Source organism: Chrysemys picta, chromosome 3 (assembly GCF_011386835.1).
Source record: "Chrysemys picta bellii isolate R12L10 chromosome 3, ASM1138683v2, whole genome shotgun sequence".
NCBI classification, from domain to species: domain Eukaryota; kingdom Metazoa; phylum Chordata; order Testudines; family Emydidae; genus Chrysemys; species Chrysemys picta.
The window spans coordinates 93,548,890-93,556,541 of record NC_088793.1 but is presented as its reverse complement, the minus strand read 5'-3'; positions in this window follow the sequence as shown (position 1 = coordinate 93,556,541).

Here is a 7,652-nt window from a genome sequence, read left to right as displayed (position 1 = left end):
TTAAAGTATCTTCAGGAAATGTATTGTTCAAGGGATTATCAAATGCACCATTGGAGAAAACATAAAAAACTGCCAAAGCCAGCAAGGCTCCACAGGGAACATTAATAACTTATCCAAACCTGGGACTGAAAGCTTTAACGTAGTTGCTTGCAGACAGCAAGGAAAAGTTGCCAAATTAGCTGGAAAATGGTGTTTAGTGTGGTGTTCTTAATGATAGGACAGTAACAGCATTATGGGACACAGGCGCCCAAGTATAAGTGATTGATAAAAATTGAAAAAGGACCATCTCCCAGAGCGGAACATAAGACCTGTTGAAGAACTCTTAGGTATCGAAGGGAGACCAGATATAACAGCAGTGAATGGTACTGAAGGTCCTTTTGAAGATTGGGTTGAAATAGAATTCTGCTTGTCATCACCCACTGCCAATCATATGACTAAGTTATGTGTTCCTATAATGGTGAATTGTGGGAGATGGAGCAAGGCTTCCGTGTCATTTAAGAGATTATTAGTGTGACTCAAGGAAAAGCTAATGCCCATTTCTCACAATGTGTGCAATTCTTAACCTCAGCACTTCATACAAAGGCAAATCGAGCAAAAGCATGCAGCAAAAGGGCATAGGATATTTGCACTGTTAATAAAGGAGCAAGAGATATCACTATTCCAAGAGGACAAGCAGTTGAAGTGAAATGTATAATGAGAACCAATTTGCACAGAGGGAAATACCATAGTACTATTTCTTCCAAATGAAATAGCACTATGGGCTGAAGGTCTAGTTTTATAGAATACACCTAATATGTCTCCCAAAAGGAAATGCTTATCAGATTGGAATAAATGTTGAGAATGTCACTAAACATGATATCACAGTAATGGGGAGAACTATAACTTCTGGCCTTAAAGTCTGAGTCTATGAGGACAATTTACAGCATTTCAGTGCGGTCTAGTCTATGCAATTACTACAGCAACCAGAAAGTGACCCTCCATTGAAAGGTAATGAACATTAAAATAACCAGTCAACAATGTTAGCCAAGCAGAAAGACACCTCATCAATCCTTAGTTAAATATAGGACCTTCCTGTCAACTTACATCTCACAGAAGAAGAATAGAAAGTGATCAGAGAAATGTTGTGTGACGAGTGTAGGGTATATTGAAACTTTGAAAATTGACATTAAACTAGCTGATAAGACTCCTGTCCAGAAACATACAATGCTGTCCCCTGACCATGGTATAATGAAGTGAAGAGCTACATCCCCAGAGGCTGGATAAAGAGTCCAAGTCACCACATTCCTCACCTATGGTTTGACCAGAAAAAGATGACATATTATGACTATACATAGACTATAAAGAGTGAAACAAAAATACTATTCCAGACAAACATCCAATACCCAGAATTCAACAAGTTAGGCGAAAACTCATGCTTTTCTGTCCTTTATCAAGATAAAACTTACTATCAGGGGTTTATAACTGTGTTCATCACACTGTGAGGATTATATGAATGGTTTCACATTCCTTTGGGACTCACTAATGCCCTGGAAGCATTCCAGAGCTGCAAGAAAGAATGCCTGGGGCATTTGAGAGGCAAAATATGCCTACTCTACCTTGATGATGTGCTCATCTACAACAAAGATTTCAGGGACCAGGTGGAAGATGTTAGGAAAATTTTCAAAAGCCAGTAGAAAAGTGGTCTCAAATGGAAACCAAGTAAATGTGATCTGTTCAAGGAGGTGGTATGCTATTGTGCATGGATGGTGTCAATTGAGGGGTATAAACTGGACCTGGAAGACTTAGCTGCTGTACAGGCTTTGCAACAGTGCAGGAAGATAAAAAAAATGCATTGGTTCCTTATCTATTACAGAGAATTTATAAAGAATCTTTTGAAGATAGCAAAACCACATTATAATCACCTTTCCAATCCCAAACAAACATCCTGACTTCAAAAATAAAAAGACAAAAATGTCAAGGGAACAATCAATCAGTGGTATGAACAGAACTATATCAGAGTTTTAAAACAATTGCTTCATGCTCTGTCCAATCCTCTGATCATGGCCTACCCAGATTTCCAGAAACTATTAATCTTGCTTACTGATGCCTCAAATGTAGACATAGGGACAGCCCTTTATCGGCATCAATACAGGTAACTCTACATGGTTTTCTCTTCATTTGTTAGGGTTCTGGATCCATAGGTAAACTATAACTCACATTCTGAGAAACTAGAGTTCCTAACTATGAAGTGGTCTATAATAGAATGGTTCGGAGACTACCTCTTCTATGCATCTTCCTTTACAGACTGTAGTGATAATAACTCACTAATGTATGTGATGACATTGGTTAAACTGAATGCTTCAAGTCATACATGGGTTTCAGAAATTGCAGATTTCAACTTTGCCATTAAATATTGTCCTGGGGAAATGAACATTGATGCAGACTATTTAGCCAGGGAACCTTTAAATATGGAAGCATATATGAGAGAATGCACGTAAGAGGATGAGCTTGAGAATATCTCATCAGTGGTTCAAGCTGTGAAAGCTCAATATGAGGGTCATGGAGTGAATTTCAGCAAATCTATATGTTCTGCAAGTGAATTAATAGAACATATTGACATCAGTAGTTGGGGTGGAGGCGTCCAATGAATTAAAATCAGCTCAAGCAAGCACTTCTGCAACTGGCAGAATTATAGCCTTAAAGAAAAGCAACCATACATTAAGTCTGAAGGAAATAAAGAAAAAAGGAATCCTATGGACTTAAACAAGTTGACTCCAATTCATATTGACTGTAATGATATTTTGAGGCACAAGGAAGCCAATGGCCCCAACTTGGGTTGCCAAGGCAATATAAGGAGCTAGTGTATAGACAACTGGATGAAACAATGACATACTTGGTGTGACCCTAGACATTCATTCAGACTCCACACACTACTGCAATGATTTTTGAACAAAATATGCCTTCTGAGGTATCATTTGAAAATGAACACCATATTGGTCAATAATATCATTTCACAATATATGTAACAATGCTGTATGTGAAATTATGGCTACTCATCGATATTATGCTTTAAATTCTATGACTAAAACCCAGGCATTTCAGTGAGAATTGATAACACATTTTCTCCAGACAAAGGAAAGAGGTTGGCCTCTTGTGTGTGGCCAAATTCAATGGGCTGTTCATTTGTACTGGCGGTTGCAACAGGAATAAACAATTTGCATAGTTGCAACCACCAGCAGGGGAGGAACCAGCATGGAGCTTCATTCTCCAGACCTCATGGCTTCTTTACTCAGTTTCAACTAATGAACTTTATCTGGGGGTTCCCTTCAAGAGAATACATTTCAAAGGTTCACTGAACTATAAAGAGACGGGGAGTGAACCTGTAAAATATCCTTTGCCTTAAGGCCAGCCACTAAAGAGCCGGAAAGAAGGCTGTGAATGAGAGAAAAAACATCTTGAATAAATACTCTTTGCTAGATTAAGTTGTAGACTTGTAGGTGCCTGTTTTCACTTTTATTTGACTGTAACCAGCTCTACCTTTACCTCTTTTACTTGGGATCACTTAATCCATGCTCTTTTGTTAATAAACTTGTTTTGCATTCATTATAAATCATCAATATTGGGTGAGTTCAGTAAAGTGTGTGTGCTTCTAGTAAGCTGACAGGTGGGAGTGTTACACTGTCACAGTAAAGACAGCGAACTTAATAAGTTTTCTGTGAGGAGCCAGTGAGAGGGACAGGGCCCTGAAGGAGATGAATTTGGGGCTGGAAGGGCACTAAGGCCAGCCTGCAAGGAGTATCCAATTTGAGCAAATCCAGGGTGAGGCTTGTGGCAGGCTGTTGGGGTCAGAGCTCTGGACCAAAGCACACAGCCACAAGACACCCAGGGATACAAGGCATATGTTGATTGAATCACTCCTTGGCCTGAGTGAATCTCAAACGGTTACACTTGGGAACAGAACAAGTAAAAGTACACTTAACCAGAGGCAGGTTCTTTTGGCCTAATATGTGACAGGACACAGAATATTATATCACAAGAGTTTGTAAGTGTGTGAAGAAAGACAGGCCTAGTTACCTAGCAGAGCATCTACACAGTGTCCTCTCTACAGCACCCTTTGAAATGATTTGCACTGACTATTTTTATTTGGAGAGGAGTAAAGAAGGGTATGAATAAATCCTGGTGATTGTAGATAACGTCACAAAATTTGCCGAAGTATACCCTACAACAAGGAAGTCTGGTAAAAATACTGTTGAGAAAATCTTCAATGACTTCTCAATTAAATTTGGATTCCCTTCAAAGATATACCAGAACAAAGGAGCGAACCAATTGAGAACAAATTTTAGAACCAGTTGTTTTAAAAACTGCAGAAATACACTGGTAAGGCATTGGTTTAGATACCTTTCTTAAGCAAATCCAGCTGAATATTTTAACTGATCTTTAGTCTCCAGGCTCAGAGCTCTAGAAATCTACAAGAAAGCAAACTGGAAGGAATGGCTCAACAAAGTGGTGCATGCCTACAGTTGGCAAAGCAACACGTTTCTCACCCTTCTTCCTTTTGTATGGGAGACACCCAAAGTTACCTATTGACTTATTATTTGGACTGAAGCCAGATCAAGAAATTGTCACCTAACATGGATATGTTAAGCACAGAAAGAAGCAGATAAAACATATTTATCAGCTTGCGCACGCACACAAATCTGAAATCAGTGATTAGAGGAAAAGAATTCTACAACAGGAAACTGCGAGAACCTGATCTTCAGCCCAGAGACTGCATATTTGCCAGGAATCTGTCAGAGAGGGAGGTCCAGGAAAACTTTGAGCATCTGGGCAGTATCAGATTCATATAGCCGCTAAGAGAAAAGGTAGCCCCGCATGTGAGGTCAAACCAGAAAATGGAGCAGGGAGGTGTACAATCATTCATCAGCCAAGAACCATCCAATGGGAAACATGTTTCCAAAGTAAAGGGAGTGTCTTCACAGAAAAGACTGCAGGAATTGCAGAGTATTCTGTAAGACTCTGATAACTCAGAAGGGGAGGATTTTGGAATTGGACCAGCTTCATGAGGCGATCCAGCTGGCCATCTGCTTAGCAGATGACAAAACATTCTTCACAAAGAAACAAGGTCAGCACTGACTCCTGAAGCAAGAGAGTTCATTACTAGCTCCAACCATGCCCAGACAGACTGAGGCCTGTAGTAGGAAGAGGACCTGAAATATAAGCCCATGTATCAGAGGCCTGGTATGAGTCCTGAGGCCTGGGCTAAAGTAGTCAAAACCTTGTTGATATAAAGCAAAGTTAAGTTGTGAGCAAGAGGCTGGCCCTGCTCACAGAATTTGGCAAGCATAGGGTTGATATTGCAAAAACACATATTCCTAGTAGGTGATAGGCACAAAACACCCACACAAGCATATTCCAGAAGGGTGGTACCAGAACACCCCGATAAACACATTCCCCAAAGATAACAGGAACATGCTGACCCATCTTAAGGATAAGTTCAGGATGACAGCATGATGAATAGAGATGTTTTGCTTGAAGCTACAGACACAAGTCAATGGGTGGCACTCTAATATGTCTGAGGGTGGCACCCTGATACATCACAGGTGAGATGTAATTTGTTTGTATTGGTGTATCTCAGAGGAAGTGTCTTTGTCCAGCTGAGGGGACAGTGAAAAGTCCTGCCATTGACTGAGCTGCATCCACTGTCACGGGAATACATATGCTAGTGTAACTGTAGACATTGATCTGGGGAACTAGGACTGTGCTTTGTGGACAATAAACCTGACCAAGCGCTTTCACACCTTAACAGATTTTGTGGTCATTGGTCATTCACTCAAGGTCTGCTGTGCCAGCTGTCTGCACAGAGCTGGGACAGCACACAGGAAGAACACACACGTAGTTGAATATCTGACGACAAGGCCTACTGACCTTGAACTGCATGCCAATGACTCTGTTTCAGAACATTTGGAAGCAGACATAGCTCAGCATATCAGGAAATGAGCGTACAAAAGGACACCATCTGTAGGAAAACTTCAAAGACAATTAGATAAAATACAACAGCCAAAGGAGACAGTGACATATGATCATTTGGGACAGACATCTTATACAAGTATAGAGTTTGGTGGACATGGCCTGTCACCATACTAAGCTGCATTTTGGAAAAAAATAGAAATATGTAATGGAGTAGCTGTTTAATGGTGAGACAATATTTATTTAACCAGCACAGAGTGTGAGGTGCCTGGAATAGATGTCTTAGAAATAGATTCATATGGTTTATATTTAGTAATTTTGAATGTGTATCATCATTATTTATTTATTTATTATTAATGGTGATCTGTAATAGAAGAATGGGAGCTTCCCCTTTCAGAATAGGGTGGGAGCATGGTGAGTGAGCTACTGCAGGGGCTAAAGTGTGCAGAGAGAGTGTTTTGCTATAACAAGGGGAAGCTGGCTCATTGCTGTGTACTGAACTCTCTGCCTGAAAGATACTGCTTATGGACAAAGTTTATGTGATAGGGTGAGACTCACTACTCTGACACCTCCTGCCATGTGTCATGAGAATTAGCTCTGCTCACCAGAACGCCCTCCTCTGGTGGTGTCTCACCACCATCACTTTTATTCCAGAATCCTTACTACTCCCAGGACTGCAGCATCCTCTTCAGTGACACTGCCCTCTGTGCCTCATTCTGTGTTCTCCTCTTCTGGGGGACCTGCAATCTGTGGCCAGCCACTCCCCAAGTGGCAACTGCAGTCCACGGTCCTGGGGCTGCTTCCCATGCAGCTGCAGCACCCTCTTCTGCCCTTACTTCAGAGCCTCAGCCTGTGGGCTCTAGCAGACAGCCAGGAGCTCTCTCTAGCTCCCCCAGTCCCTGCTTGCAGTGCTGCTTGGTCTAAGGTGCTAGCACATCTTCCTCCTGCTAAGAGCCTGGTCTTCTCTTCTTGAGCTCATCAGCTACTGAACTCTGCACTGTCCTGCAGCCCTTCTTATATGAGCCTGCCGAGCCATGATTGGCTGCTTCTCTCAGCCCCATTCTAATTGGCTGCCTCCTCAGGCTGCTTTTAAACCCTTTTCTGCCAGTGAGGGACAGCTGCCCAATCACAGTTTAATAAACAATGTTCCCTTTGAAAAACTGAGTCTTGTGACAGAAGGTATAACCATACCAAGTACCCCTTCAGCAATTGCTGCATCTTTATTTTCTCCTGGGGAAATTTGGACAGATGTTGTTATGCCATATTTCAATGGAGCTATATTAATTTACACTAGCTGAGGATCTGGCCTAATAGTTTCATATTTTGTATAGCAAGGTTTATTCCTTCCTAGCAGGGCTTCTTACAGACTGTGTCTAGATGTATTTATTTATTATTATCTTTCATCTTGTGATGTTATCTGTATTTTCTATCCACTTTCCATTTATTTATGGTAACAAACTGGATGAGGAGACTATGAACAGGGGTAACTACTCTTCATCACCTCTGGGAGAAGGAACCTGACCTACAAGCTTGGAGAAGATTGAATTAGGAAAGGAGACAGCATACACCTGATCCTAGTGCCTGGGATGCAATTCTCCTCCCTAAGCAATACTGCATGGATAAGTGATAGCCAGCATCTGCATAGGGGAAAGGAACCCCCTCTGTAGGGTGCCAGGTTTGGTTTTAGTCCCAAAAACTTTAAACCC